Source organism: Cornus florida, unplaced genomic scaffold (assembly GCF_030987335.1).
Source record: "Cornus florida cultivar Cherokee Brave unplaced genomic scaffold, ASM3098733v1 CherokeeBrave_3.0.0_Hap2_Chr09, whole genome shotgun sequence".
Classification (NCBI taxonomy): domain Eukaryota; kingdom Viridiplantae; phylum Streptophyta; class Magnoliopsida; order Cornales; family Cornaceae; genus Cornus; species Cornus florida.
The window spans coordinates 39,020,566-39,048,182 of NW_026775579.1; the positions used below are offsets into that span (position 1 = coordinate 39,020,566).

Below are 27,617 nucleotides of genomic sequence, written 5' to 3' on the forward strand. Positions count from 1 at the left end.
ACATAATACCCTCATTGACCATATAGCCTATCCCAAGAAATACTCATATCCTCGATCAGATCGAAGTGTCTTGATAAGTTTACCTAATATGTGCACCACAAATGGAAACGCGCATGAAGCTCACGCGCTTACAAAGCCAGGCAGATCTGGCGCGTGCCAGCGCGTGAAACGCGCTGGCAACCTTCCACGCGCGCGTGCCAGCGCTTGGCACACGCAGCATTAACACTCCAGCGCGTGGTAACGCGTGACACGCGCTGGGACCTTTCAGGGGTGTGTGCTAGCTCGTGTAAGTCCTTCCAGGTGCGTTCCAAGCACTGTTTTGCTTCTCCAGGCACGTTCTTGTCTCCTACAGGTGTTTGCAAGCTGATGAAGGACCCTCGCGCAATAATTAGAGCACATAAATGTTAAAAGCTGATTCCATTGGCCGTTTTATTTGCTTTATCTGTCATTTATTTATTTATGTGATGTATGGAATAGATAATTGTTGATTAATTATTATTCATGCATTGGATCCATGATATTTAATTAAATGACTTGATTTATATTAATTAAATTATAAAAATTAAATTGATTTGATTACTAATTAATTTGAGGACACTTATTGGGAAACGAAAAATTATTTTTGTAAATTATTTTTAAAGTGTGCTTCAAATTAAACATTAGTGAATCATTTAAATGTCCAAATATTTTCTAAATTTAATTGGATTAAAATCAAAACGTTTTGTATGCATTATATCATGTAAATGAATAAATTCAAAACCCTAATTATTAATGATTAAAAATTGAGTAGGAGCGGGGATTTTTATACATTGCCCCATGGCCTTCGTTATCAAAACCATTGTAATTAGATCTTCAAAAATAAGGCCTCACGCATGATTTGAAGAGTTTTAATATTACAATAATGGTTGTCTCATGAAAATAAAAATATTAAATGTTCATTGTAATTAGATCTTTAAAAATAAGGCTCTACGCATGATTTAAAGAGTCTAGATTATAATGACAAGATATTTAATGTTTTATTTTTCATTAGAGCATTAATAACGTTATATATTCAATCTAAAATCAATAGTGTTAGCTCCCCAACGGAGTGGTCTATACTAGGTGATTTTAGAAAGGCTAAACATAATCGAGAATCATTTCATATAGATAGACAAGGCATTGTCTTAAGAGATATGGAAATGATGGGATTTGCCCGCCAATAGCAATAATGAACTTCGCCAACCGAATAAGTTATTGGCGTATTGGTTATTCGATTTTTCATGCAGTGGTTAAGGGACCCACGTACTATTTTAATGGAAGTGCTCGCCTAATAGTAAATGAATCTCAACAATAGTAATAATGAACTCCTCCAACAGGATAAGTTATTGACATATTAATTGGTTGATTTATTATGCTACAGAGTTGAGGGACCCGCATTGATTAAAAGGGATTGTTCACCAATAATGATAATGATCTCTTGTTCGATTGAGATTTATTGTATTATGTGGTTAACAAGCTCATTTTAATTTTAAATATGCATGACAGTATTAATAATTCACCTTGCATATTGTATGAATGCATTTATATTCAGATTAATTATGTCTAATCCAGTTTATCTGCTTGCTTACATATTCAATGTAACTTGATCTCATTAATATTGACTGAGAAAGGAACTTAGATATTGTATTCACAATGTAAGGGTACAAATGTATTTACTACTCCTAAACCTAATCCTTTTACTTTAAGATACCCAAGAGAACATTAATACTTTGAATAAGTGAAATAAGGCAAATGAGATGACTTGGTGCAATATTCTAGAGTTTACTTCGAATACGCTCCAAAGCTAACATTTACATTATTTTATTTTCTTCAAGTATCATGTTAAAATTCAATAAGATGTTTTGGTGAGATTAGATAGAGAGTATGCCAAAGTACTATGTCAGACTTGAATAGCATCAAGATAGCCTAAGGAACTCCAGTATGAAATCAAATTTTAGAAAATGATTATTTATTATTTAAAAATTAGCTGGAGATCAATAGGGCTGACTTGGGTGGTAAGTTTCAAGTTGACATGATTATTGCCTTGTTACCAAACTCGTTCGACTCTGTTAGAGTGAACTAAATAAGGAATCAGTTTGAGTTCACACTCGCTGATATTCTTATAGAATTGGTAACAGATGAAGGGATAATCAAGAGTATGGGCGTTCCTATCAATCTAACCTAGTCTATACCATCTTCTTCTAGGCCCAAGTGGACGGGCAAAGCAAAGAAGAAGGATGATAATAGGACTAGGCTAGCACAAAACATGGGTATTCAAAAAGGTTAAAGGAAATAAGGCAGTTTATGTTGAGGGCGAAGGAAATTGTTTCTTTTGCCGCTAACTATGACACTCAAGGACCAACTGTCTAAGCAATGACGTGGCATAGGAAAATATATATTTAATCATTGAGCCATGTTATGTGGTTGTATCTATTAATTCCTGATGAATAGATTCTAGAGCCACTAAACATGTTTGCAATTCGTTGCAAAGATTTCAGGAATCCAGAAGCCTCGATGATATGGAATATATTTGTACTTGACCCGATGACAAGGTTGTAACTAAGTCAGTGGGAGTATTACATCTGAAATTAGAGAGTATGAGGATATTAGTATTAGAGAACTATCTTTATGCACAGAAGTTAGACGCTATCTAATTCTTGTTTCACTTGTGGTTTATAAAAACTGTGTTGTTATTTAGTAAAACTGGTTTTATAAATTTGAATAGATATGCGATTGCTTCTGGTGCATTGAAAGATGGCTAATATACTATAATCACAAACTCTTAAGATTTGCAGGATGTAGAAACTAATGTTGCATCTTCTAGATTGAATGTTAAGAGAAAAATTGTTATTCCTGACTCATTGTATTTTTAGCGTCTATTTTTTGGTTGTAATCAGTCAAAATGAGATTCAAAGATTGGTCAAAGAAGGTTAATTACCTAGTGAGGCAGAGGAGCCTAAACCAAACTTGTGAACCCTGTTTTGAAGGATAGATAACTCTTATGGCTTAATCAGCCAGATGAAATGGACATAAAGGACAATTGGAGTCGGTACACACTGACACGTGTGGTCTTATGAACATCCAAGCAAGATTACTCACATTTTGGATAAATTTACCTGTTGCGACACAAGTCTTATACTTTTGGTATATTCCGAGAGGGTCAAGACTAATGTGGAGCACAGATTAGGTAAACTTATCAAGACACTTCGATCTGATCAAGGATATGAGTATTTCTTGGGATAGTGCAAAGACTATATGGTCAATGAGGGTGTTGTGTACCAGTTTTCAGCAATTAACGCTAAATGCATTTAGGTGTCAAATAGGAATAACAGAATTCCACTTAACATGGTTAGATCTATGATCAGTTATGCCACATTATCTCTTTCATTTAAGAGTTTAGCGTTAATGACATCGATGCACATTATGAAGTGCATTCCATCTTAGTCTGTCTCAAGGATACCGTTGAACTGTGTTTTTGACTAAATCTTAATTTGAATCACATGCACATATGGGGTAGTCTTGCACATGTGCGCTTGATATGGACAAGTAAATTGGAAACAGATCATACGCATGATAGATTTGATAGCTACTCTAAAGGTCACTAGGACGGATTATTTTATGATCTCAATGATAAAAGTTGATTGTTTACACTCACTGTTTATCTATAGGAGAATCATATTATGAATCATATACCTAGTAGCATAGTGTTAGAGAATTTGGAATGAGTACCAGATGTACCACATATGAACACACTTATTATAATAGAGATTGAGAATAATAAATGAATTCCCTATTGATGCGTCAGCATCATCTAGTACACAGATTCCTGCATCGGTACATTAATGTAGTGGGAGGATTATTATCCAATCCGACAGAATTATGTTTTTAGGTGAGACCATTATGGACATCCCTGTTAAACATGAGTTGGACCCAGTAAGCTACACGGAAGCGTGAACCGATATGGATACAGATCGTTTTGGCGAGTTACTATGAAATCAGAGTTGGAATCTATGTATTCTAATAAATTCTGAGATCTTGTAGAACTTTCTAGTAGGGTGATTCATATGGAAGGCAAGTTAATCTACAAAAAGATACCAGAAGATTTTTTAGTGAATAAATCATGAGTGTACAAGGGAATGTCATTATTTTTCTGATTCTATATTTATATATGACATCCTACTCATTTAGAATGATGTGGAAGTTTTGTCATAGATAAAGAGGTAGTTGTTCAATTACTTTTAAATGAAGGATTTTTAAGATGTAAGCTATATTCCTAGGATCAAGCTTTTGTAAGATCAGGTTAAAAGGAAAATAGGCTTATCTTAATAATCCTACATTGGAAAAGTTTTGACCAGGTTTGGTATGCATAACTCAAAGAATGAGTTCTTGCTTTATTAATATGGATTGCTCTATCTAGTAAGTAGTTTTCCAAGACTAGCAGAGGAGATTGAGCAAATGAGACGGGAACTATATGTTTTGGCATATGAGAGTCTCATACATGCCATGGTATATACCGAACAGGACATCCGCTACATTGTAGGGATAGTCAGATGATATCAGTCCAATCCTGGACTTGATAACTGGTCTGTTGTGAAAATTTTCGTTAAGTACCTAAGGAGAATCAATGATATCATACTCATTTATGGATGTGATGATATGGTCCTAGTCAGGTATGCTAGTTCTGATTTTCAATCAGAAGTAGATACTATGAGGTTCATAACTTAGTGTATGTTCATTTAATGGAAGGGAAATCAGTTGGTAGATTGTTAAGTAGATTTCAACTGCTAACTCAAATCTGCAGGTGGAATACATTGCAGCCTTAAAGGCGGCAAAGGAAGCCTATTGGTTTGATCTCACTGATTTAGAGGTTGTGGAGTATACTAGCCTGCCTATTGAGCTATGTTGCGACAATAGTGCAGAAGTAGTCCAAACCAATTACCCAAGGTTCTATAGAGGAACAAGATACACTGAGAGGAAGTATCATGTTCTACATGATATTGTCCGGCAAGAAAATGTACTTGTAGCCAGAATATTGCATTGGAACACAACTTTGTTGATCCATTATCAAAGGTGTCATTGATCAATAATTTTGATCATCATCTGGATAACATTGGTGTTAGGTGCAATTTGAATTGGCTATGAGGGCAAGTGGGAGCTGTTGGGATTTATATGCCCTGGCATAGCAAATTCCTATCTGGATTATAGTGACATATGTTCCTGATATATCTGAAATATTTATGATTTATATAATTGGTAAATTCAATGTATTATGTTTCGATTCACTATAAAATTGATAGTGTCCCTATGATTACAAGAAATATTTATATATATATGTAAGTGATAGCAATCAATGCATGATATATAAATAGTAATTATAAATTGTTCATAGTCGGTAATTATGGATGGACTCATAATTAATTCAGACTTGAACTGGATCCGCGTTAGGTTGAGATATATTGCGAGAGCCGTCGTATGCAATTACTCCCTATCATCGTCATGGCATTTGACTCTTAAGCATGAGAAAATTATAGACTTTTTTATTAATTAATAATTACTTTGATTTGTTCGGCGGATTCTTCGGGATCCTTAGAGCGACACTTTGGGTAGTTATGTGATTAATAGTTAGAGGGTTATATTTTCAATATTTACATCATTACTACTTGTATTTATTTTGTATTGATTATGGTTGATCACAAAGTAAATTCGAAGGCCTTCGTGTGTTTTCAAACAAAATGATTTATTATATATTTATTTATTTAAATTATTATTTTTGTCAAACAAATGTTTTATTGTGATCGAGCCAGAAATAATCAAAGGTACCAAAATAAATATATTAATTAAGTAGTCGGATTGATAGCTTTATTTATCCGATAACTAATTATGCATAGAGGGGTCAAAGTGTAATATTGACTTAGAGGTTATTTATTATTTAATTGGAGTTCAATTAATTTCTTTTAGTGGAGTAGAAATTAATTTATGAATTAATTGAATTGGGTTCATGTGATACCCCCGAATTTCCGAATGCGGGTTGGCCAGGCCCACGCCCGAATACTCGAGGATATCAAAACAAATTGATAATAAACGAACACAGAGTACAAAAGAATAAAGAAGAATAAATAAAATGCTGACAAAAAAAAACTAAAATGATAATCTAATAATAAACCTCATAATATATTTCCATTAATTAATAAACTCTTCTGATACAACTGATCCTCCAAAAAACAACTCGGGAATCCATACTGTGTGGACCCCTAGAAAATCCAAACTAAACAAATGACAGTAATCTAAAACAGGAAACTGAATCACAAAGGAACTCCTATGTAGCATCGGAAGAATGAAGTAGACTGATCCCCGCTCAGCACGAACAACCTCTACTCGTGACGAACACCTGAAAAATAATGGTGGGTCAGGCCCACAAACAAATTCTACTCTACTACAGTCCAAGCAGAGATCCGATACACGTATACATCCTAGTCAATCCAACAGTAACTAATAGTCCGTATATATATATATATACACACTAAAGGAACCTCACTAGACTATAGGGTTGTCTCAACCTGAATAGTAGGCAACATGCAAAACGCACATATAGTGGGCATGAGTACCTAGACCTACCAGGGTACACAACTACACTATATCTAGCTACACATCCCTGGCGATATACGCGCCCTAACCATTGATCCTGAGACTCAAGCTCATATCATGGCACCATATTTATATATATAAAATCTAGTAACCATCCTATCCAGTATAAATTAATCCTCCATAAGTCATTCAACTTGTTCAGCTGACCTGACTTGAATATAAGTAGGACTTAACATTTTAGTTAATCCATTCCCTTATATAATAAATTAATCCTCCATAAGTCATTCAACTTGTTCAGCTGACCTGACTTAAATATAAGTAGGACTTAACATTTTAGTTAATCCATTCCCTTATATAAAATAGGTAGGACTTAACTGATAAGTTAATCCATCCCTAGAATGCCACCGTCCCATACCGGTGCATTAAACCACACAATCCAACAATTGATGTAACAATTAAGGAAATACATCAAACATTCCATAAATAACTATGATAAATATGATATCAAGTTATCACATAATAGGAATGACTTATTATTTCTTTAAACTTCCTATATCATATGTCCTACACAAACTGAATCTTATACATAATGATATTTTATTATACCGTTAAATAATGATTCTCTATATCCAATTCATCCTACACATTTAATCTCAATTGCTAAAATATTTTAAAAGATTAAATCCATTCGTTTGTTTAAAATATTCAAATAGTAAGTATCATTATGATTAAGTCTATTTAAATTTACTAAAACCCAAACCTAGTCCCTATTTAATGTTCAGGAATCTTAGGCATGTTTCTACGTTCCATCATTCCACAGATATGAAAAATACATAATTTAAACATGTAAAAATTCATATAAGAAATCAAATCAAAATAATGCATTTTATCAATTCATAACACAAGAACAGATATGAACCAATTTCATAAAACCTATGTTCTAACCCAATTAAACATGCATAATTATTTAATTTTATGTGTTTAATAAATCCTGGAATTTCCTAGGCATGTACAGAAATACGAATCAAAGGGAAAGAGATAGAAGAAGAACTTGCCTTAAACTTTCGGATTGAAAGTTAAACTTCTTCTTCCTTGATCTTCTCTCTAAAGGGTTTTCTCCTCCTTCCTCCCTCTTTCTCCTTCTCTCTCTAACTCTCTCTCTAGAATATATTACGTGATATATTTTCACTCCTTTTTCAACCTATAGTTGTGTATTTATAGGCTAAATAATAACCCTATTCCTTTTCCCAATCCAAGTCAACTTAATAAAAAATAAATAAAAATGAAAATATTAAAAAGGTAACTTAAAATATGTTACGTATATAATCTATGTATATCCTTATTAATTAAATAAAATATATACATTAGATTATTTAGTAATACTAAAGTTACCATAATATTAAAAGGTAACTTAAAACATGTTAAGTATATAATCTATCTGTATTCTCATTAAATAAATAAAATATATACATCAGATTATTTATTTATACTAAAGTTACCATAATATTAAAAAGGTAACTTAAAACATGTTACGTATAAAATATATGTATATCCTTATTATATAAATATATAAAATATATACATCAGATTATTTATTAATACTAAAGTTACTATAATATTAATAAATTACTTTCCTTTTTATATATATGTATATACATATATATCTATATATATACATATACAACTATCCATGGATAATTATCCATACCCATCCAACCTCCTATCCAAGCAGTCCATGGGATCCAATTGGTTGGCCAATTACCACTAACCATAACCATAAAAGAAATATAAAATAAAATAAAATAATAAAAGAAATGAAAACATTTAATTTACAATTAATTAACATTAATCAAATACATCATTTAAGCACACAATCTAATTAAACAAATAATACAAATAACACCTAGACAAAATACAAATAACACATAGATAAGTAACCAATTAATCAAGTAACACTTAATTCAATTAAACACATAAACAATTAGTCAAATAATCAATTAAACAATTAAAAAAAATATAATAAAAATAAATAAATAAATACCGAGACTATCCTTTTAAAATTAGGGGTATTACATTCTTCCCCCCTAATAAAAGGAATTCCGTCCTCGGAATTCACCCTTACTTTCTTCTATTATGCTTGGAAACTGTGAGCGAAAAACATCATCATATTCCCAAATAGACGCAACCTCACTATAAGGGCTCCACTTAACTCTAATATACCCAGTGGTATACAGAGTTCCTATATTTTAAGAAACACAATAAACATACAATGTGTAGGTCGTATCAAATAACAACGTAATCCTCCTATGTCGACAAGGGAATGATCTACATACCTCCAAGTGCCATAGAATATACGCACAAATTCCTATGCACCTAGCGCTAATAATTTGGTAACGCTAATTCAGAGGCGACTGCCTCAATTGTGAAACACAATCTTCTAAAAGTCAATGTAATAAGTAAAATTTACCTTTCTCCAAAAATCGCCGCCTTCCTATATAAAAAGCAGAACGAGCAAACTACTCCCTGATAGAAAAACTCTAGTATACGAGTTCAACTATTTACAACATCCTACTGTTGCCTCCCAACCGCGCGCAGTTCAATATAAAGGGAAGTATCTATTTCCGACATATTTTAAATGAAGTCAAGGTCTGATTGTACAACCCATACTTCCATTTCCAACCAACAAATGAGAGGTATGCATTGTGAAAGATACAAAACCTCCAAAGTTATCACACTGACCTCCTTGTGCCAACAATATCACAGATAAAATTCCGACAAGTGAAGTAAATACTTCCAACTGTCCATGAAAATCTAGGATATACACCTCAAACATATCCTTTATGGTCTAATTTAATCTCTCGATTAATTCCTCCGTCTATAGATATGAAGTAGAGCTGCTGCTCCAAAATCTTCATAAAGCTCCTTCGAAATAGCACTTTGCATCCACTAATATAGACATCCACATGCTATAACACCACTATCACTGAACTATATAATTACTATGAAAAATTGAAATTCCAAATCAATGTCGATCCTTCCCACCAACTATCACTCCTGTTTAGTTCAACTTTCATATTTGTTATAGGAAGTGGCTAAAGATTCCTATGATATCTAATGATCAACTTTCCACCTTTGTAGCAGGTTTTACACTTAGGGCAATTATATACACGTCCTTATTCGTACCTGTTCACCAAAACTGACATTTGATGTCGTGATGTACCTTCTAACCGTCTGGGTGTGCCAAAAAAAAATTATAAATTTCCATCTCAGTCGCTCGACCGTCATATCACTATTTATAGAAACTACTAACTCCTCCTCCAGTACCTTAAACTCCATCTGAGTAAGGTAACACCTTCTCGAGGGTTAGCTCCGATATTCAAAATTGAACTCCTCAACTACCGTAGTAATAACAAGTGTTATTATTACACCTGCTATAAATGCATCTAATAACTCAACAACTAATCGAAAGATTTAAATATTCTATCATTTGTTAAGAGCATCCACTTCCATAATTGTTTCCACCAGACGGAACTTGATATAAAGTGTGAATTACCACTTCTATCTATCTAAACCGTCTCGTGATCCGTTATATTCGTATGAACTGATATCTTACCAGCTCGATCAAAATAGATAAAATGAAACTGATTTAATTTTATCAGTCAACCAATATCCCATCTAGAATCCTGACCCTTGCATCAAATCAGCAATCCCTCAACTAAATCCGTGAAAATGCTCTGTCATTTCCACTTCAGTATAGAAAATAGCTGCAAGAATCCAGTGATCTCTGATGGTCCATCTCTACTATTTAATAAATATTAGACTTAGAGAAAAAACACTATATTCCTCTTCCTGCCTGTCCTCCAAACATCTGCTTCATACTGTAAAGCATCATGTTTCTACTAGGGTGAATAAAGAACTAAGAGTTGTGAAACTCAGTCTTTGCATCCTCCATCCAATTTGTCTGCAGAAAGTACTGTTAATCCAGTACCACCAGTTTTCGTCTGTACCCATTATTTAAATTGGAGCATCTTCAAAAGCGAATTCTGCAACTAAATCTATCCACTACTGATCTGTGATAAACTTACCGATATTGAAAGTCAATCGGTAATTCCATTTATCAATAGTCAACTATGACTTTAACTCAACAAAAGTCAACAAACTACGACCTTTCCATATATACCATGCACATCATCTTTATATAGGTGTTTGGTCTTACCATCTTATCTTTGACACACCCTGCTTCTTTAAGACAAGTTAGTGTCAATCCAACTTCTTTGTCTAACTTCAAAAGAATATGAAATCTTTCCATCCTCCACATAAGTCATCAATTTCCTTGCAACAACTATTTGTTGCAAATTGTGACTAAAAAAATAATTCCATATTATTTATGGAAATAAAAATACTTAGCTTCCTCTTCCATGTGCAACACCGGTAAATTCCTCCTAATGACACACCCTCTTGAATAAATTATTGATTAAGAATTTAGTGCTGAATATTTATTCAGTCTCCTATCCTCACTCGGTGTCATTCCAATAAGTACTTAATCCAGTACTAAATCCTCCTTCCGACTTGGTAACAACTTCTAAAATTTTCAAGAAGATGTTCAGCCAATCCAGCACCTCTAATATATCATTATGGCGTTTTAGTGATCTTTATTTACCACTACCTCACGCATACCGAAACATTAACAATCACCAATATCATGGCGTTGTAATATGATACGAATCCACACCTAACGTAAAGTATATCAAATTAATCGTTCTAGATTGTTTGACTCGTAGTGATGGTTTAATTATCCCATCCCAAAACGCACCATAATGACACATGTCCAGGTCCAATAGATTTGTTAGATTTATGTGTATCTACCAAATCCTATGACCGTATGCTCACAAATTTAGCGTAAATAGCGCTATGACTCCATGTTATTAAAACAATAATTGATTGATCACACACTTATGTCCCCAACTAAACCACATACCAAATCCCGAGTAATTAACAAAAAAAATAAAAATAAAAAAAAATAAAAAAAATAACATAAAGCACGTATGATAAACACAACAGAACAAAATATACTCCTACTTAGGACATCGTTCTTTCTAGAAAAGAAAGTCTCCTTTGAAATCAACATTACTAGATTATTTCAAAATTTCCTTTAATAGTTTCGTAAATAATTATCCAACCTCGAAACATATCCTTTAAAATATCGCTTAAAAGCACAAATGTTTTCCTAATCCTCCTTATATGCGGAATGTAAACTGTCTTACTTGACTTTATAAATCGAATTAGAACGTCACAACATAATACCAATGCCTTTTTGTATGTGATTTAAAAATTATGTATTTCGTTCTGATAAGAACACATCCGATCCCCAAACTTTTGAACAATACTTCTTATATACCTCTTTTAGAGATGATAAGAAAGATTTAATTATTTGTAGATTGATCAACCCCAATTCTACTAATAATATTCGATATACTACTAGCAATTTAGATTACCTCGCGCAATCATCCCTCTTCAAGATTTAGTACCCTCTCTATTGGATACACATAAATCTCCTCCATTAGGATCCTCTTCGGCTCCTACTCCTTGCTTGTCTCCTTTTTGAAATCAACTGAAGTCGTGTTGGTCCCGATATGCGGTGACCTATCACGTACACCTAAATCCTTCCTTGACTTATACTTTTAAAGTAACGCCAAACGAACCTAGACCGTCAATCCTTAACTCTGCTTTCTGGCAACTAAATCGATAACATACTCCTCTACTCCTTTGGGTCTTTATTGCTTTCACCTTGAACCCATCCTTTTTCTAGTGCCAACCATTCTATGACTACAGAATATAATTAACATCAGCTCTTCCTAACAAACCGTAAATAAAGTACAACGAATCTTAATATGGGCTCTAAGTTTTAAGAGACGCAACGCGGAAGTCACATAATGAAAGACACTCCTAAGGACACTTGAACCTGGAGTGCTCTGATACCAACTGTGATACCCCGAATTTCCGAATGCGGGTTGGCCAGGCCCACGCCCGAATACCCGAGGATATCAAAACAAATTGATAATAAACGAACACAGAGTACAAAAGAATAAAGAAGAATAAATAAAATGCTGACAAAAAAAAACTAAAATGATAATCTAATAATAAACCTCATAATATATTTCCATTAATTAATAAACTCTTCTGATACAACTGATCCTCCAAAAAACAACTCGGGAATCCATACTGTGTGGACCCCTAGAAAATCCAAACTAAACAAATGACAGTAATCTAAAACAGGAAACTGAATCATAAAGGAACTCCTATGTAGCATCGGAAGAATGAAGTAGACTGATCCCCGCTCAGCACGAACAACCTCTACTCGTGACGAACACCTGAAAAATAATGGTGGGTCAGGCCCACAAACAAGTTCTACTCTACTACAGTCCAAGCAGAGATCCGATACACGTATACATCCTAGTCAATCCAACAGTAACTAATAGTCCGTATATATATATATATACACACTAAAGGAACCTCACTAGACTATAGGGTTGTCTCAACCTGAATAGTAGGCAACATGCAAAACGCACATATAGTGGGCATGAGTACCTAGACCTACCAGGGTACACAACTACACTATATCTAGCTACACATCCCTGGCGATATACGCGCCCTAACCATTGATCCTGAGACTCAAGCTCATATCATGGCACCATATTTATATATATAAAATCTAGTAACCATCCTATCCAGTATAAATTAATCCTCCATAAGTCATTCAACTTGTTCAGCTGACCTGACTTGAATATAAGTAGGACTTAACATTTTAGTTAATCCATTCCCTTATATAATAAATTAATCCTCCATAAGTCATTCAACTTGTTCAGCTGACCTGACTTAAATATAAGTAGGACTTAACATTTTAGTTAATCCATTCCCTTATATAAAATAGGTAGGACTTAACTGATAAGTTAATCCATCCCTAGAATGCCACCGTCCCATACCGGTGCATTAAACCACACAATCCAACAATTGATGTAACAATTAAGGAAATACATCAAACATTCCATAAATAACTATGATAAATATGATATCAAGTTATCACATAATAGGAATGACTTATTATTTCTTTAAACTTCCTATATCATATGTCCTACACAAACTGAATCTTATACATAATGATATTTTATTATACCGTTAAATAATGATTCTCTATATCCAATTCATCCTACACATTTAATCTCAATTGCTAAAATATTTTAAAAGATTAAATCCATTCGTTTGTTTAAAATATTCAAATAGTAAGTATCATTATGATTGAGTCTATTTAAATTTACTAAAACCCAAACCTAGTCCCTATTTAATGTTCAGGAATCTTAGGCATGTTTCTACGTTCCATCATTCCACAGATATGAAAAATACATAATTTAAACATGTAAAAATTCATATAAGAAATCAAATCAAAATAATGCATTTTATCAATTCATAACACAAGAACAGATATGAACCAATTTCATAAAACCTATGTTCTAACCCAATTAAACATGCATAATTATTTAATTTTATGTGTTTAATAAATCCTGGAATTTCCTAGGCATGTACAGAAATACGAATCAAAGGGAAAGAGATAGAAGAAGAACTTGCCTTAAACTTTCGGATTGAAAGTTAAACTTCTTCTTCCTTGATCTTCTCTCTAAAGGGTTTTCTCCTCCTTCCTCCCTCTTTCTCCTTCTCTCTCTAACTCTCTCTCTAGAATATATTACGTGATATATTTTCACTCCTTTTTCAACCTATAGTTGTGTATTTATAGGCTAAATAATAACCCTATTCCTTTTCCCAATCCAAGTCAACTTAATAAAAAATAAATAAAAATGAAAATATTAAAAAGGTAACTTAAAATATGTTACGTATATAATCTATGTATATCCTTATTAATTAAATAAAATATATACATTAGATTATTTAGTAATACTAAAGTTACCATAATATTAAAAGGTAACTTAAAACATGTTAAGTATATAATCTATCTGTATTCTCATTAAATAAATAAAATATATACATCAGATTATTTATTTATACTAAAGTTACCATAATATTAAAAAGGTAACTTAAAACATGTTACGTATAAAATATATGTATATCCTTATTATATAAATATATAAAATATATACATCAGATTATTTATTAATACTAAAGTTACTATAATATTAATAAATTACTTTCCTTTTTATATATATGTATATACATATATATCTATATATATACATATACAACTATCCATGGATAATTATCTATACCCATCCAACCTCCTATCCAAGCAGTCCATGGGATCCAATTGGTTGGCCAATTACCACTAACCATAACCATAAAAGAAAAATAAAATAAAATAAAATAATAAAAGAAATGAAAACATTTAATTTACAATTAATTAACATTAATCAAATACATCATTTAAGCACACAATCTAATTAAACAAATAATACAAATAACACCTAGACAAAATACAAATAACACATAGATAAGTAACCAATTAATCAAGTAACACTTAATTCAATTAAACACATAAACAATTAGTCAAATAATCAATTAAACAATTAAAAAAAATATAATAAAAATAAATAAATAAATACCGAGACTATCCTTTTAAAATTAGGGGTATTACAGTTCATGGACCGGGCCAATTATTAATTCATTGTAGCCAATAAAATAATAGGCCCAATGGATTCTTACTCATAGCCCAACTTGATATTGGAATTATATTAGATTTGAGACATGTAAATTAGAGATTGAGAATGATTCATTGTTTCCTTTTCTTTACCTTTATGTTGCCTATAAATATATATGGTCTATGTATATATTGGGGATGATTTTTAGAAGAAGGAAAAAAGAATTTATTTTTTCTCTCTAGAAAATTAGAGTTTATATTCTCATCTAATGGAAGCTCCCACAAGCCTAATTTTCCAAGGTCATTCATGGAGGCTTATGAGTGATTCCTAAAGGCAAAACAATTACCAAAAAGATGGAGATCCAAGGAGAAGGCATCTTGCTAAGGAATCTACAATAAGTGAGAATATTCACTTTAGAGGAAAGATTTAAAGGTTTACTCAGACCTTTGATGTAAGTATTCAATCCATTAATTGAATGATACATCATATTTTTATTTTTGTATAAAACTTGTCTCTATGTGATGAATCAAGATCTATGAATAAAAATCCCTCGAAAAGTTTTTAAAACTTGCACGTTTCCCAACAGTGTGCACGAGTGTTGGTTGTGGTATGTGCCTTATTGGCTTATCAAGGTATGCGCCTTGTTGGCGCACCAAAGTATCAGGATGAGTGTGTTGGCGTATGCATGTCATAGGAATATGTGTGTTGGCGAAGTATCGGTATGGTATATATGGTTGACACATCAGTGTTGGCGTATGCATGTTGTAGGAATATGCATGTTGTTGGCGTTTGCGTGTTGTTGGCACCTCCAAAGTATGAGTTGAGAGAGATGTAGCCTCGTGAGGGAGTTGATGGGTAAAGAGAGTTGATGCATAAAACAAAAAATATCTCGGACCCCTTCTCTCAAACCTACAAGGTTGGTGGAGAGAAGACTGATGGCGAGGAGCGTCTCGTAGAGTGGTAAACGGTGTAACGCTCGGGTATCTGTCACCCTACCCTGGAATTTGTATACACGGTCTTTCTCTTGGGATGTGTTTCCCTTTTGAACGCTTTCTAATACAATTTATTTATCAAATAAAATAAAATAAAATTGAATACACGGTCTGGTGTTCGGTGTTATCTTCCATTGAGCAGGGAATTTGGCTTTGCCGTGAAAAGTGCAATGACGAAGATGAGAGATCGGTTTCGCGGGTTTGCGAAAGTACTGATGAACTACTGTTCTGTTTTAGATTCTTAGGGAGGATAGTTTTTCCAACGGGTGTTTAGGATGGGTTGGTTGTAGTAAATGTAGATAGTATTATTTTGGAATTCTCTAATTGTAACTTCTCAAGTTAAGGCATAACTTGAGAACAACGTTGTACTGGTTGATTTTATTAGTGGAAATTATCATTGGTTTGCCCCTTGATTTTTTCCCTTAGGGTTTTCCCACGTATATTTGGTGTCCTGTTTTTTTGCATAGTTTATTACTCCCTCTATTCCATATTAGATGTCCCTTTTGGGGAGTAAAACTATTTAAGGGGTCATGTAATTATTGCATTATCCCCTTTAAAAATTACTTACAAAGCTACCCTTTCAAGTTTAAATATATAAAGTTCAATTTTTTTTTAAATTTTAAGGGTATTTTATGGAAAGATGTAAAACATGTTGTTTAAACTTGGTAAGTAGACAAGCATTTTGGGACAACCCAAAAAGGAAAGATGGACAACAAAATTAGGACAGAGGGAGTATATATCTTGAAGGTTATTTTTCTTAGCCCAAAATATTTGGGACCAACATCTAATTGGTTTAGCTTATCGGTGTTCTTGAGTCGACTGAGGATAAAGGGTGGGCAAAGATATGCTTTTTCTTTCACACTAAAGAGATAGATGGGTAGAAAATTTAAATAAAAGGTGAAAAATAAAAAGTTTGATAGTTCACTTCAAGCATGAGTCATTTCTGCATTTTGACAACTTGGATCCCTATGGGAAACAAAGGCAAGGTAACATAGATTGTTGACATTTGAAGCACTCTCTCATTAATGAAAATTAAAAAGGAAAAAAGAAAAAAGATATTGCTGCTTTATTTTTATTTTTTTGGACTTTTGAAAGTCAGAAATGAATGCCAAAAATGCTAATTGAGCATTGTCTGAAAAAACAGAAGATAGTAGTTGTTCTCGAATTTGACTACGATAAAAAAAAAAAAAAAAAAAAAAAAAAAATTAAGTTGGGATCACATTTAAGCTAGTTTTGGTTCTGATAAAGTGAGAAGGCAATTACCTACCCAAAGGCCAGAATGTGTCTATTAGCAGCTTCATTGAAGGTAAAGTAGTCTCTAACCAGCACACCATGGGAAGAACTATGGTCGGCATATTCAACCACATAGTGACATCGATCATCGGGGATCCTGCAGGGATGATCCGGTGGTTGGTTGACTGAGGCACATAAGGGGTCCTTACAGTATACAACATTGTACTTGGGCTTGTATGGATTGTGGTGGGGCTGTATACACACATGTATAGAGGGGGAGAGTAGAGAAAACAATGAAGAATAGTCCTTGAGTTTACATGTTTTAAGAAAAATGAATGAAGAATTTACCTTGTGCAGTTTGGCTGGTACTTCACATTGGACACATGTAAGGTCACTGCGGGTGTCTATATCAAGATGGTAGGTTTTGGGTGGATTTCCTATGTTCACTGAAACATAGAAGAACCTGCATATTGAAACGAACTTAAGGCTCTTAAGATTGTTAGAAGACGCTTATCATGAAAATTCTATGAATTTTGATCAGTGTAAATGACAAATGTACACACGCATGAAACTGCTAGGAGATACAACTCTGGGGAAGCTTAATTCTTTGTTAATCTCATATTTTTGGTAATAAATTCTTGCTTTTTACCCCAAAAAATGAAATGAAACCCCCATTAGAAAAAAAATAAAAATAAAAATAAAAATTTGAAGTTCCAAGGAAAATTGGTGTTGATTCTCTTATATATTAAGTAAATAATACTCGATTCATTTCAACTCGACAAAGCTTTAGTCATAGTCACAGCCATATCATTGTTTCATGCAAATCATAGAAAGAGTGATAGCATGATGAGTAACCAGGAATTTCAATTTCGAGAAAAGGGTCACTAATATTATCAACCAAATTCCAACTTGTGAAAGTAGGTGCAATAGGTAAACAAATCAAATTAGAGGAATTACTTTATGGACAATTCATCCAATCCCCTCGACCGACTTACAAAAATTGGACCAATTTTTGGCTCCCCTGTTTGATACATCAATGATTTTTGGCTCCCCTGTTTTTTTGGGGAAATTCAAGCCATGGAAGAGGATAAAGAACTCCTATAAATGATCCTTCTGTTGACATTTACGAGAGAGTAGAGAGAACAAGACCCAGTTACGGTTGGCTCACCTGTCGTCTCATAAATCATGGCAATTTTTTTTTTTTTTAAATTAACCGATAGTATATTTTAAATTATGACCAAGTATGGTGAGAGTTATTTAACCAAAAACAAAAAAAAAAAAAAACAGGTACGGAGAGAGTTTGAGTCACCTTTTCAAAGTGGGGTTGCGTGAGTGTTGACCCACCAACACGATATAAATAAAGATTTTTTTTTTTTTTTTTTTTTTACCATTTTATTCATATAATTTTAAATAAATTAATAATTTAGAATTTAGAGTTAAATTAACCAATACTATATTTTTATTTTATATAATGTGTGTGTGTGTGTATAAGTATATGAGATGGACATTTGATTAAACCATTAGATTGACAAAAATAAAATTTAATTACAAAAAGTATTTGAATGGCATAAAATAGGTTTTTATCTATTATTATTATTATTTTTTAAATAAAAAAAATGAAAGAAAAAAAAGAATATTACAGAATTTAACAATACTAGACACGCGCTAAAGAATTAGCATGTGTTTGCACTCACAACTATGAATTTTACTTTTTAATTTTTTTTAATGTTTTTCTTTTAATTAAAAGTATAATAATACATGTAACGAAAAATATAAGTTCAAATATTATTTTTCAAGCAAAGGAAAAAAAAAAAGAATCTTTTAAATAAATTCAGACAATTGGACAAATTGCATAAAACCACCTTTAATTTGGTTGGTGAGGGTATTTTTGGCAAAAAAACAAAAAAACCTTCTCGATTAGTTGAGGGGGGCTTAGTGACAAAAATATAGTAAAGGGGGGTTTGCAAAATGGTGAAAGTCAAGGGAGGTTAAATGTAGTTTACCCTAATTTTTATTTTCTTAAATCTAATATTATTTTTTAATTAATCCATAGTATATTTTAATTGCATTGAATTCTATTTTTTTTTTTTTATTTTAAGAATAGGGATTATTACATATAAATGGTGCTAATAATCCATATTTTTCATTTGATAGAGTCAAAGTCTCATATTTTAAAAAAAATGAAAATATAAAAAATACTATTTACTCTAGCAAAGGTACCACTTTTTGTCATCAGGTACCACTTTTTTTGTTGTACAAAAAATCGTATTTAATGTACAAAAAGTGGTACTTATGTGCACAAAAAGTGATACTTCTATGCCAAAAACAAAAGTGGTACCTGATGCACAAAAAATTATTCTTATGTACCTAAAAGTGGTACCTTGTGTTTTTCCATATCCAAGTCAACATTTTGGTCAAATTTATTTTTTTAAAACTACTATAAAACTTTGACTTCAACAGATGTTAAATATGGGTCATTACCCATTAACACTATTTATATGTAATAATTTTTAACAAATAATTACAAAATCTCAAAAAGTGTCTAAAACGTATTATTGCCATGTCCATATTATATTCCAACCGTATTCGATAATAAAAAAATAAAATATTCACTATTTAGATACTTTTAATTGTATTCGACATGTGTTCGGACCGTATCCGCTTATCTATAAAGTATTGAAAGATTTGAGATAGCTTAAAATAAGTACTTGTGCTTCCTAAAAAATAACCTTATCCTGATAAACAAAACCCAGACCTATAAATGTTAGACATATTAAAGTGGGTCACAAGAATTAGGATCAGAAAAGTCCAATTTTGATGAACAATGTTAAGGTCATTTGAGGGTTATAAAAGTGAGTTTGGCACAAGTAAATTAATAAAATAACAAATACAAAAATTATTTGATTTTGAAAATAGGAATGATAGTATATCCAGCAGGAATTAAGTTTTTGGTAATCCAAACTTGTATCCTTATGAATTATTAGAATTATTATTAATTCTATTAAAAGATTGTTTTCACATGTTTATGAGTGCGATGAAGAAAAGATAGAGAGATAAAGTAACATCTTGATATTATTTTGTTTTAAATATTTAATTATTTTCGTATTCATTTTATTTATTTATTATTATTTTTAAGCTGTTAATGTTACACTAAGGAATTCAGATCCTCTCATGTGACATATGTTGTATTTACGCAATAATTATATTAGATCGATTACATAACAACTTTACATGATTAATTCATGTTACAATATTGCATAACCAATATATTGTGTTGGTTGATTTATATTATAATATTACGTAACCGACATATTGTGTTGTGTAAATAGTACATGATGGCATGAATAAAACATTTCATTCCAGCCATTCTCTTATTTGATATGATATTTAGAATGAGAATGACTATTTGTTTGAAATGAAAATTCATTTTACATCTAAATAGATAGAATAAAAATTCATTATAAGGAATGAAATTGTTGGTCACTACCACCGCCACCACAATCCACTACTACCACCACCGCCACCACAACCACCGCCACCGCCACCGCCTTCCCCACCAACACCACCACCACCGCTACCAACGCCTTCCTTCGCACCACCAACACCGTTGTTGCCTTCCGCCATCGCTGCTATCACCTCCTTCCGTGCCACTTTCCGCCACCGCCGCCATCGTTGCCACCACCTTTCGCCACCACCACAGCTATCATTGCTGCCACCCTTCACTGCCACTGCCTTTCATCACCACTAACCATCACTTATAATCAAGGGCGGATGTAGGAGTGAGCTAAAGCCCACCAAAAAAAAAAAAAAAAAAAAAAAGATATCGTTTTGGCGCACATGACGCATTGAAGAGGATCCTCTTTAAGCCCACCACAAAAAAAAGGGTATCATTTTAGTGCACAGGAAGCATTGAAGGGATTCTTACGTCCATTTAGATTAAGAGAATGCTTCAATCGAATCCTCATTTGGTTTTAGAGAAAGAGGAGGGATGTGTCCATCCAACCTATCAAAATATGTATTAGAAGAATTTAGTGGTTAATATTGTATTGTGATAATTATGGACGATCCCAACCTTGGATGGAAGAGTAAATGTCATTGTTCTATTGTCTTTGATGACCTAGACTCTTTATTCAATTCTCAACAATAGCGAGAAAGATTAAAAAAAATAAAACAAAGAAAGGAATGAAATGGAATGAAAAACATAAAGTAATTTTCATATTTCCTCATCACTTTGCTACTTTTATAAAGAAAATTGAACTTGTACAAAGTTATAAGAAGCCCTTCTTCTTTTTCCCTTCATATTTTTAGATTTTATCACAAATTTATGATTTCTTTTCTTCCTTTTGTACCCAAATTGAGGCGTTATACATGAAGAAAAAATTGAATGATATCAAATCACACTTTCTTAGAAAAATTATTAGATAGTCTCATTTTGTTATCCAATCAAATCAAAATTAATGATTAAATTTCTTTATAATATCTTATTATATTCTTGCGAATCTAGTTTGTTTTAATCAAAGAGTCTTATTTCAAGTGGACTAGTGTTATAAGGGTCATTTGTCCCACATCGGAATCGGATGGGAAAGTGATTGGGTATAAATGGGTGGGTATGCAGCACTACCCAATAGTTCGAGCTTTTGGGTAAATGGGCAAGCGTCCACCCGTTACAGTTGGTATCAGAGCCAGACCCAGTCCTTGATTCGGTGTCATGCCAAGCGCTCGGCCCGGAAGGCGTCCGAGTGTGCCACCCCGGGCAGGCAGGGTGGCCCAACCGCAACGAGGGCGTTGCGAGTTCGGGTGGGGGAGAATGTTATAAGGGTCATTTGTCCCATATCGGAATCGGATGGGAAAGTGATTGGGTATAAATGGGTGGGTATGTAGCACTACCCAATAGTTCAAGCTTTTAGGTAAATGGGCAAGCGCTCACCCGCTACAACTAGTAAGTATCGTTGGTCTAACCATCTACTAATTTGTCTAGATTTCTAATATGTCTTTTACATTCCCAAAAAAATGAAAAAAAAGAAAAGAATTAGAAGAGTACAATTGATTTTGGACCTTTATTGTGTGTCCTATTGTGGAAGATGGACTTTGTATGGGTTGGGGCCCAACAATGCACATACCTTGTCCAGCCCACCTGGAAGCCAAGACTGGCCTAAACGCTGAACACTATGTAATTGAAATGTCTCTTCTATTTTGACAGATTTGAGTGCTTGGGTTATTTTTTTTTGGTAATGTAAAAGATGTGTGATCTTTGTAGATGTGACTATCTTTGATCTCAAAATCCCAAAGACCAAGGATTTGATGTCATACAAACGTACGTGTTTTGGAATTAGCCATAAATACTCTCACTTGTATGTCTATATGTGTTTGTGTAAGAATATATATATATATTCTCATTATCTTTTTATATTGCAGTATGATTTAGTGGAACTCATATTTAGTCGACAGTACATAAAAAATAATTTTTTTTATTATATTAGTTTTAGCTCAGTCAAAAAAAAAATATATTAATAGTATTAGTTTAGAATTTTGTTTCAGAGGCGGCACAATGCAATTGTTAAAAAAAAATAATAATAAAAAAATAATAATAATAATAAATATGACAAATAGAAAGTATAATTTTTTTAAATCGAAAAGGCAAAAAAGAAAAAAATAGTTGTAAAATAATATAGTGTAAAAAAAAAAAAAAAAGTAGTTACAGATATAAGAATCAAAATATTAATTAATAATATTTTAATTAAATAGAATCACAAATGTCATCAATAAAAATAAATAAGTTTAAAAAAAATAAAAAAAATGCATAATTATACATAAGTGGGAAAATTTTTTTGAAAAAGGAAACAAAAATTAGAAAAGGAAAAATATATTGTATACTTGAAGAAGGGATACATGTAAACTTTTTTTTTTTTTTTTTTTTTTTTCAAAAGGAAATTAGAAGAGTTTGAAAATTTGAGGGGGGCACTATTTAAAATTACCTTATAAGTATATGTATATACCAAAAATATGTACCCATGTATAATAAGTTGGAGCAAAATGAGGGGGGCATGTGCCCTTTCTAGGTCTTAATTGACTCCGCCCCTGACTCAGTTATCATTCTAAAATAAATGTTCAAGTCAAATAAATATAATGCCGCCTGACCCACGGTGACAAAGCGGATCTGCCTAGGGCCTCAAAATTTATAAGCCCATGGATGGATGATGGGCCGCCAGAAAAAATAAAAATATAGTTGTTCAAAATTTTAGTAGTTATTATTTTGATAATAAATTTTGTAATTTGTCAAACTCTAAATACATAATATCATTATCACTGTATTAGAGTCAAATCAGTCAAATCCTATAACTCCAGTATTAAACTTATTTTTTGACCCAAAAATTCGACCATTTGACGGGTTAGTTGTTTTTGACTATATAAAATATATCTATATATATCTATATATATATATATATCAGTATTTTTAGGGCAAATCAGTTCAGCCTCTCCATCTCTATTCTCGTTCTCAACTCTGAACTTGGCCTCTCTCTCTCTCACCCTGCAACTGCAAACTACAAAATCTGCAAGAATCAGAAGTTCAAAACCCATAAGTTCCAGTTAAACTATCTGTCTGCAAGAATCAAAAGTTCAAAACCTATTACCTATATCAAAACCCCCATATCGGCATATAATTTCAGATTGTTCAAAAAATAAAAACTCGTATCTTTCAGTTTCCATCGCCCGCTGTTCCAGTTCGGGTTCGCCGTTCGCAAGCTTCAGCCGCCGTCTCTCAACTCTCAAGCTTGCCCCCCCTCTCTCTGCAACTGCTAACTTTGTAAGTTTTTAAAATTTTTTTTTTTCTAAATCAACTAATCAAGCTCTGTAATTCTTGTTTTGCAAACTAAATCCTATCTAACGAAACACACCCTATGGATAACATGAATGGATCATCTAAATATTTTAAAATTATTTAGATAGACAGATTTTACTTAATTCAATTAAAATTAGAAGTGAATTTTTAAAATAAATCATTTTATTAGTTAAAACTCTTACCAATGTAATTTTCCTTTTATCTTTTAATTTTCTGGTTTTCTTGTGCGCGGTGTGGGTGGACACCATTGAATTAAATTAGAAATGGTTAAATAATCAAAATATAGTGTGTATATATATATATATATATATATATATATATATATATATCATTAATGTGTGGTAAGAGATTGTAAGAGATTCGAGTAGCTTTTTCTCTCTTCTGTGAAACAATCTCAGCCTTTTCTCTGTAAATTTTAGACTTTTTCTCTCTATACAGTACTACATCTACGTCTTCCATCTCTTTAGTACGAGTATCTTTTTTCCTCTTCCTGTCTCTCTCTCTGTCGCCAAAGAAAATGCCATTATTGAAGCACCAATTTAAAAGAAATTTGAAATCAAGAAACATTTTTCTTGAAATTTGAAATTTCTTTTTTCTGTCTCATCTTGTCTCACTCCATCACGTGAAGACTATATTTCCTTCTATCTGTGTATAAACCCATCTGCAATTACTACAATTTTGTATTGTATTGGTCATGGAATGATGTGGTTAAAGAAATTTGAATTTTCTTTTTACCTTTCGCAATTATCTGGTCAAAGAAAGTACCTATGTTATCAATGGCACTAGCTCTGTTGCTTATTACTCAGGCCCCAAGAAAAAATTAGGTCTTATAGGAGTTTTGTTTTTTGTGTGGGAAAGTGGGAAGGGATTATTATGATTGATTAGAACGGGAAAGAATCATCTGATTCAGATTTGAAATTGATTTTATGATAGAGAGATGGAAAGATACCTCATACATTATTGTAGGCAGATTTGAATCTGATTCCATGTGTTTTGAGTCTGGTGATATAATTAATGGTTTTAGGTAAGATACGAATAATTGAGTTGAGGCATAGACGATGTTAGTAGTCTACTATAAAAAAAACACATGGAATCAAATTCAAATCTGCTTACAATAATATAGAAGATTGGGGCGGTACTAATGGGAAATTGGATTGGGCTAGGAAAAAAAAAAAAATCTGTTTAATCAGAGGAGAATTGCTCAAAAATCTTGCAATCATGTACTACTGACATGGTGTAGCCTCAACTCAATTATTCATATCCTACCTAAAATCATTAATTGTATCATCAAACTCAAAACACATTGAATCAAATTCAAATCTGCTTACAATAATACAGAAGATTGGAGCGGTCCTAATGGGAAATTGGATTGGGCTAGGAAAAAAAAGTAAATCTGTTTAATCAGAGGAGAATTGCTCAAAAATCTTGCAATCATGTAATGCATTAGTAGTTTAAAATGCATATAAGAACATAGATAACTCATTAAATACTGAATAAAGGTTCAAGCTCAATAAGATCAATTAAAGAAAAATTATTGCAACTATTAGAATTTTATAGTACATTGTACACACTATCTTCTAGTAGTACACCACATTTGATAATGTAGCACATCACCATTGACAATGTAGCATACCACCATTGACATAACACACATTTTTTTTTTATTACTTATCAAAGGTGGTGTACTACTAGAAGATAGTGTATATAATGTGCTATAATATATTAACAGCAACATCTCCTTTAATGATCACTTTTTATTACTCTTTATTTGATAACCAATTTGAATATTACTCAAAATAGTAGTAACTAACTCTTAAAATAAAGTAAAATTTTAAGTGACATAGATATCACTTATCATCGAATGCTAAACATTAAAAATTAAAAATTATATATCAAAAACTATTAATTTTCTATTATTTATATAAGAAATCACAAAATCCAAGAGAGCATTCTCTTCTCTCTCTCTCCCTCTATCATCATCACTCCAATGCAGAATCTTTACAGTCTATGCTATCTTTACGGTCCTATCCCTTATGTGTTTCAATAATTACATTCCTTGCCATAAGTCTTAGTGGGTAATAGCTGTGGACAAAAACCCTATTGAATCGATAATGGACTGGGAAAATCAAACTGATGTTGATTTAGAAAAAAAATAAACTTGAATTTAGGGTGTTTAATTTCAAATAATATATATTTAACTTGAATATATGCACACCAGCCCTGGTCAGTCCATTCCCACAAGGTACTTATCCGATTTGGTGGCTTCTTTTGATATCTCTCTTTACCCAACTCTCTCTTAACATTTTCTCTCTCCTATATAACTCGGCTGGTCATCACAGTGTCCTGCGAAGTTAGATGGTTATCACTTCATTTGCAACAGTGATGGCGTCTTCCCTTTTGCGTGTTGATTACTACATTGGCAGAAGTGGAGCTTTGGGGCAAATATCACATGGGTTTAATTAGTTATGTGTATTTGGAATGCCCAGCAACATGCCAACATTAAATGGGCCCACTTTATCTCCACAAATCGATGGACCCCATTTTCGTAATGGACCTCCACGTGGCATCTAATTGTTTGCGGGGCAATTCGCCAGCGATTTCTTTTGAAGTAGTACTCCTTCCGTCCCATTTTAGATGTCGCATTCGGGAACTGTGACTCACATGAGTCATAGTTCCCGAAGGCGACATCTAAAATGGGACAGAGGGAGTAGTAAATAACATGGTGTTGCTTTTCTCTGGTTGCCCTTGGTCGGTGAGAGTTGGCGCTGACACCCACTTTACCCTTTCACGAGTCATAGTTCCCGAAGGTTTCCGAAGGCGACATCTAAAATGGGACAGAGGGAGTAGTAAATAACATGGTGTTGCTTTTCCTAGGTTGCCCTTGGTCGGTGAGAGTTGGCGTTGACACCCACTTTACCCTTTCATTAATACGGAGTAATACTATTTATTTTTTTATTTATAAAGAAAAGAAGCTTCATAATAGCAAATATTGATAATGACAACTTAGGATATGAGCCCTTGATGCTTCTTCACCTTAGACCAAATTAGTAATATCTTCGTAATGTATAAAGTTTAAACACACACATTTAAAAGTTGTGTATTGTGAGACTTGAAAAATAATACTGTCTTTCGATATTTTTTATGAATTTATATTTATTATGATTTTGTATAAATTGGCACTTACTTGTGGTGGTCCAGACTCAATTGCTTATAACATAGAGGTAACACATATCACTTATGTTTGAATTTGTTGGATAATTCAGAATGTTAGAACACAACTTAACACAAAACAATGAGATTTTG

General features: G+C 32.6%; 1 protein-coding gene across 7 annotated transcripts in view; it reads left to right on the top strand.

Annotated features, from left to right (window-relative positions):
- The first annotated feature begins 23,942 nt into the window (after positions 1-23,942).
- The window catches only part of LOC132273706 (probable protein phosphatase 2C 15), a 30,693-nt gene continuing 27,018 nt past the window's right edge, over positions 23,943-27,617 (top strand). For all 7 annotated transcript variants that reach the window (XM_059774741.1, XM_059774740.1, XM_059774742.1 and 4 more), the window contains exon 1: positions 23,943-24,278. The gene's annotated coding sequence lies outside the window, so the exon portion shown is untranslated. The remainder of the gene's footprint in view (positions 24,279-27,617) is intronic.